This window comes from Megascapheus bottae, unplaced genomic scaffold, assembly GCF_031878675.1.
Source record: "Megascapheus bottae isolate mThoBot1 unplaced genomic scaffold, mThoBot2.hap1 HAP1_SCAFFOLD_43, whole genome shotgun sequence".
Lineage (NCBI taxonomy): Eukaryota > Metazoa > Chordata > Mammalia > Rodentia > Geomyidae > Megascapheus > Megascapheus bottae.
In genome coordinates this window covers 543,749-550,801 of record NW_028327392.1, presented here as the reverse complement: position 1 = coordinate 550,801, position 7,053 = coordinate 543,749, and the positions used below count along the sequence as shown (strand labels likewise).

Below are 7,053 nucleotides of genomic sequence, written 5' to 3'. Positions count from 1 at the left end.
GCCAGAAATACCTCCTATTAGAAATTCCCCTATATGAAGTGTTTCTCCTCTACATATGATCTGAAGTATTATTATTATTACTCTTTTGCCACTCCTGGGACTTGAACTCAGGGGAGCCTGGATGCTATCCCTGAGTTTTAGGCACAAGGTTGGCATTCTATTATAGTGTTAAATTATGCACATATATACATATATATATATATATATTACAGCTGGGAGTTTGAGGTTTAGGCTCAAGGTTGGCATTCTATTATTTGAGCCATTTCCAGCTTTTTTGTGGGTTAGAGATAATAGTGTTATGGACTTTCATTCCCAGGCTGGATTTCAATGGTTATTCTCTGATCTCAGCCTTATGAGTAGCCAGGATTACAGGCATGAGCCACTGGCACCCAACTTGAATTCTTTCTTTGATTAAAATAAAAGAAAAAAAAATATATATTGCAGCTGGGAGTTTGACCTAGTGGTAGAGTGCTTGCCTAGCATGGACAAAGACTAATGTTTGATTCCTCACTATCACATACATAGAAAAAAGCCAGAAGTGGTGCTATGGCTCAAGTGGTAGAGCATTATCCTTGAGAAAACCCAAGAACAGTGCTCAGGCCCTGAGTTCAAGGCCCAGAACTGGCAAAAAATACATTACAGCCCTGAGTTCAAAGCCCAGAACTGGAAAAAATACATTACAACTATGTTGAAAGCAAAATATACACCTTATGAATGGGAATGGGAAGGAAAAACTGTAAGAGACAGGGTGACTCTGTCCAGGAAGAAATGTACACTTTACCTGGCTTATATAGCTGGATACCACCTTTACAATAACAATTTACTTTTTGACAAAGGTAAATATACCTTTATTTAAAAGGTATATTGTAATTAAAAGGTCACCTTCTTGGTTGATTTGACTATGCAACTGGGGATGAGAGGCAAGAATTTGAACAGCTTTTAAGAAGCATGAAAATTAGTAAACACACTTTTAAATCTCATGAAGCATAACCAGGTAATTCAATGCAGAATATTTGCAAGGATACAAAAATGCTGGCAGATAATGTGATCAATATGCCTATTCAGAAGGCTAGGCAATATGACTCAATCTTTTGGATCCATCTGGTGGTATACTTACATGAATCACATAATGTACCGGGCAGTTTATTTTCAAAATCCGTTGGCACAATTATGCCTTTTTAGAAAGTAGAGGGGGGAGGGTCAGTTCTAACCAGCTGATGAACAGAAAAAGACAATTTCAGCTGGGCACTGGTGTCTCAAGCCTAATCTAGCTATCCAGGAGGCTGAGATCTGAGTATCACCATTCAAAGCTAGCCTGGACAAGAAAGCCCTTGAGTCTCTTATCTCCAATTAACCACCAAAAATCCAGAAATAGAGCTGTGGCTCAAGTGGGAGAGGGCTAGCTTTGAGCAAAAAGCTTAGGGATAGCTCCCAAGATCCTAAATTTGAACTACACACACACGACAATTACATACTCGAATCCATATACACACATATATTGTATACATAGTAGATAATAGGTAGATATTGCAACTGTATTTTGAACATATTCTCTAACCATGTACAGAAAATCTAGGGCAACATGAAGGAAAATATGGTTTTTTAAAAAACTCACCTCTAATATAAAATGTAAACATAAATGATTATATAAAATCATGTTATTCCAAAGTTTTATCAAAGCAAGATGATAAAGGATGAAAAGTATACTTGTTCATGCCACTACTTATTTTATAAAGATCAAACAATTAAACAAAGTAGAGAAATGTTTCATTTTTTGTAATTCGAGTTATAGTTATCACAATTTGAAGTCAAATTCAGATTGTACACATTAATTCTTTATCTCAAGAGCAAAATTTTTCATTTAATGAGAAATAAAAGTATAAATATACCTATCAAGCCTAGGAAAAGCAAGTACAAAATGTGTCCCTTAAAGTCTGCTTCATTATCTTTAACCTAATTTGATTTCCTTTTTTTTGTAGGGCTAAGAAGAACAAGGTGAAGCCTATAATCAGAATAAGCAAGAAGTCTGAGTCTCTTTTAGAAATACAAATAGTATCTGTCAGTGCCCTCACCCAGCCAGCCACCCAGGGGTATCCCTCGATGCTCCCAAGAAACCCGACGGTGGAAGGGGAAGAGCACAGGACATTTTTAACCACAACACTTGCAAACCTGCAAGCCACCTGCCTTCCAAAGCATAGAGAGTGCGTGCATCTATGTCATTCTCAATACTCAGGGCAGCCCTTTTACATCACCCACTATCACCTAAAGATAAGTTACACAGAATGCATTCCCAATGATGAGGAGTTAGGAAATCATTCCTTCACTAGTCTGTATGAAATTGATATTAATAATCATCATTCAATTATAACTAAAGATAACAAAAATCTCGTAAGTAACATCCTCTGTGATTTGTATTCATTTCCAACTTTCTAGCCCAGTGATTAAACATGTTTCAAGTCACCACTTCATTTCCTGCTGTGTGCACCTGGTGTGGTGTCTCACTTATGCTCATGCCAATCTAACACAAAGCCAAATAAACAGGTTATAGAACATAACCACTAACCAAGGCAATATGAATCAGCACAAGGATTCAGTAAAAGAAATATGAACCCAGGAAAACATACATCTAGAAGTTTTTAATTTTTTTTGTAGGTCTTAGGACTTGAACTTGAGGCCTGGACACTGTTCCTGAGCTCTTTTGCTCAAGTCTACTACATTGAGCCCCAGTGCCACTTCTGGTTTTCTGGAAGATCATTGGAAATAAGAGTCTGACAGACTTTTCTGCCTGGGCTAACTTTGAACTGCAATCCTCAGATCTCAACCACCTGAGAAGCTAGTATCCTAGGCTACCAGTATCCCACTTCTGGAATGTCTTAACATGTGTGTTCCAATTACAAGGAGAAGATGTCATCCAGGACTTGAATTGCTAGCTTAACTGGTCTGTGCATACACAATGGTCCATCAGCTACTGGCTGTTTTCCATACTCACTGGGGCATGGCACTATCTGGCAGGGGTCTGTCAAAGCTCCAATAAAGAAACACTACAGGCATCACAGCCTCACAGACATCACTTCCTTATCTCTTTTCCGTGATTTCTATATGAAGGCAAACCCCTAAAATTCAGTTTTCAAATAGAGCACAGATGAGGTTTTCGAGTTCTGTGTCAACTGTCATGCTTTAGCCTAAAACCAGGAGCATTACCTAGGAGGTCTATATGGCTTAATTAGAAGCCATCATAGATAAGCTAAGGTTGTCTACAAACTAGTGTCCTGGAAGAAAAGTGAAATTATGGAATAGCAAACACAGGTGCTTGTTTCCACGTACATTCTGCTAGCCCATTATGCAACGTGTTTATAGGAAGCAAAGCCATTCCTGGGATCATTCTTTGCACTGCATTTTGAATGGCCTGTGTCCATGGATCCTGGTGGAAAGCAGCTTCTTGGACAATGCAACCACAGGAAGCTAAGCATAAACACCTGTATTTGCCTTCCCCACTTATCTAATAAATGAGTTTCACCATTCATATCACGCACAGGTTCAAGTATCCTTTACTCAAAATGAAAATCCCCTTAAAATTCAGTGCTCACAAATGTGCCATGTGATTGTGGTAAGACACTATTATTTTCAGGATTTATCAACTATTTTGTTGGCTTTTGTTTTTCACTTTCAGTGTTTAGCGGGTTAATTCTAGCTAAGAATTTCGTGCAGTTTTCTTCCCAAGCTTGTTTGAAGTGGTCATCTTCACACCCCAGCTTCTAGAGTTGTGGGGATTATAGGCAGAAGCCATGGCCCCTGACTGAGATTCAGGTCAGATAGGAATGTATTTTGTTTCTGATTTGAAAGAGCAAAAATATCGGTATTTCTGCTTTCTTGAAGTAATAGTTTTGACTCTTCACACACCACTTGCCAACTTTGTTTCCTCACATTTATCTCTCAGAGGTACACAGAGCATAAGTGTGTGCCCTTCCTTCTTTCCTCCACATCAGACACACAGAAACTTCATCCAGTGTCATGTCACAGAGCAATCTATCACTTTTCACTGCAAAAGTAGAAAAGATCTGAGGATCAAGTTTCTAAGCCAGCCCAGTTAAGAAAGTCCCTGAGACTCTCATCTTCAATTAACCAGCAAAAAAAAGTCAGAAGTGACACTGAGGCTAAGGAGTAGAGCACTAGCCTAGAGCAAAAAAGCTTAGGGAGCTGGGGTGGTGGCTCACGCCTATAATCCTAACTACTCAGGAGGTTGAGATGTAAGGATCATGGTTCAAAGCCAGTCCAGGCACTAAAAAGTCTGTGAGATGCTTATCTCCGATTAACCACCAGAAAACCCGAAGTGGCACTGTGGCTCAAGGAGTAAGGTGGTAGCCTTGAGCTGAAGAGCCCAGGGGCATCGCCCAAGGCCAGAGTTCAAGCCCCATAACCAACAACAACAAAAAAGCTCAGGGACAATGCCCAAACCCTCAAGCCAGCCACAGTTCTGGCACACGAACATACACACACACATACACACACACACACACACACACACACACACACACACACACATTTTTAAAACCACTTGTCAAGAGAAACATGTAAAATAATAATGACTAATAAAAATACATTTCAGACAGGAGAGTGCACTCAACCTAGAGAAAAAAAAGTCAGACTCAGATTTAGTCCTTTGGTTCTTGCTTCACTGTGGTTCAAAATGGGTAACTGATTAAAACTGGAATTTTAAAAATATTTTATTTGAAAATTTTATGCAAATTGAATATTATCTTTTCACTTGGCAATCTTCTTATAATTATATAATATAAAGAAACATGATAATTACTTTCACCACAGCCCATATAAAGTGTATCCCTAAGCCCCTCAACATTTACTCCAGTGTGCCACGTGAAGATGATCATCTTCTGTAGGTGACTCCCAGCACATCTGAGAACCCCTGTGCATAGCCAAGTGTCAAATAGGAATTATCAAGAATATTTGTAAAGCATTTAATGAGGTATGAAAATACTTTTATCCAAAAATAGAATCATAAAACTTACAGAACATGAATTGTTATGAAAAGTAAGTTTTACCAAGTCTTTTAAGTTAAAGGAACTGGAGCCATGGCTTAGTGGTAGAACATCTGCCTGGGAAGTATGAGGCCTCAAGTTCGAACCTCAGATCACACACACACACACACACTCACACACACACACACACACTCACTCTCATAGACTCACTCACACATACACACCCACACAAGTTAAATATACAACTGAAGAACATCTAAACAAATTTGATTAAATTTCTATCCAGGGCCATAATTATACTTCTAAATCATTCATTTGAGAAACTATTAGAAATTCAAAGCCTAGTGATTACTTCATATACTATCTGAATTATTTCCTTCAAATCAATTGGAATTGGTCAATTTCTCCTCTTGGCTTAGCATTTTCCTCCTAAATATCTTCTGAGTAGGAGCAACGCTATCATTTTCCATTGTATCCTCTAAGAGTCTGCCACATGAGTTCTCCCTAGAGCCCCCAAGCCACGCATGCACTTGTCCTAGGAAACCCTAGAAGGTCCCGTCCCTGACCAGGCCACTCGAGTGACACAATACCTCGAAACTCATGTGCAAGAATCATGGAAAGACATGATGAAGCACCAGGACAACTACCACGACTAATTCCTCATAATATCTCTGATTACATTAATACCTGGTAATGCATAATCTGCAGTATAAAGGTGACACAGATTCACAATGATAATGTCTAGCAGCAATAATAATGTCTTTTGGGGTAGGAAGGGCAGGAAGATAAAAGAAACATGTACTTCCTATAGATGCTGCCAAAGTAATCAATGCCCAAAGTAAGAAACAAAACATATTAGATTTACATTCAAAAGCATGTGAAACTTTCTCAAGTAACTATAACTAAGATTGCTTGGAATAGAAGAGATTGTCTTTAAATAGTGGTAGCAATAATAATCGCTGCCATTGTTATGAATCCCTACCACTGAATTTTATTATAGTAAGAGATGTCACAGACATCATTTCTGATGTCTGAAAACCTGGGTAAATAATTTATAGAAAATATAACCCCATAAGAATGTCTTTATATTCAAAGGTTTAAAATTTTTCCATCCCAGCCTAGCTAGCAGCTTTTAAGACATCAAAACTACTGAATATCTATCTCCTCTACCATCTTTGGTTATTCTTCTTTCTTCCAATTCCAAACATACAAATGAATTTAGGACATTCATACGAGATACATTGTCTCTGATCTCTGTAAATATTTTTAAAAGTTCAGCAGTATACAGGAACTCTTAACTGCTAATAATATTTCAAGTTTTACAAACCAAACATTTAGGAAAGGCATTAAAGGCATCAGGTTTACTTTATACTCAAACAGGAGATATTACAGGTGAGGCAGGCGCCTTACCTGGTACCCGAGCGGGCTTGGGCGCTCGCGGATCTCGGGGTGCAGGTGGCGGCGGGTCCGGGTCACCATGATACATTTCATCTTGCTGTTCAGTCGACAAGGGAAATTACGGCTACAGAAGTGGTACACCACTCTCCCTGACAAAGAGAGGAAAAAAATAACCCGGGAAATTGTTCAGATTATTCTCTCTCGAGGTCATCGAACAAGCAGTTTCATTGACTGGAAGGAGCTCAAACTTGTTTATAAAAGGTCTGCGAGCTGGGTATCATCTTTAATTTTGAAAAGGCATATTTTATCCTTGATGAGTTTATAATAGGTGGAGAAATTCAGGAAACATCCAAGAAAATAGCTGTCAAAGCCATTGAAGAGTCTGACGTGTTACAGGAGGAGAGAGAGAGAGAAAGAGGAGAGAGAGGGAAGACAGTGTAGAGGATGCAATTCCTAGTGTCTCCACTAAGGACAGCAGCTGGTTGAGAAGAGAAGCTCAAATGACAATGGAAGAATCCATGAACAAACCTACAGTTTAACCGACTTGAAGACTCCGAGTGCTGCAAGTGCTGAATTTTAAATTCTCATTGTTTTGTATCCAGTGCAGAGCCATGCCACAAGTAACTTAAAGAAAGGGATTCTTACTTAACTAGCAAAT

General features: G+C 38.8%; 1 pseudogene; it reads left to right on the top strand.

Annotated features, from left to right (window-relative positions):
- Positions 1-6,413: 6,413 nt before the first annotated feature.
- Positions 6,414-6,934, top strand: LOC150039941 (AP-1 complex subunit sigma-3-like; annotated as a pseudogene).
- The last annotated feature ends 119 nt before the right edge of the window (positions 6,935-7,053 follow it).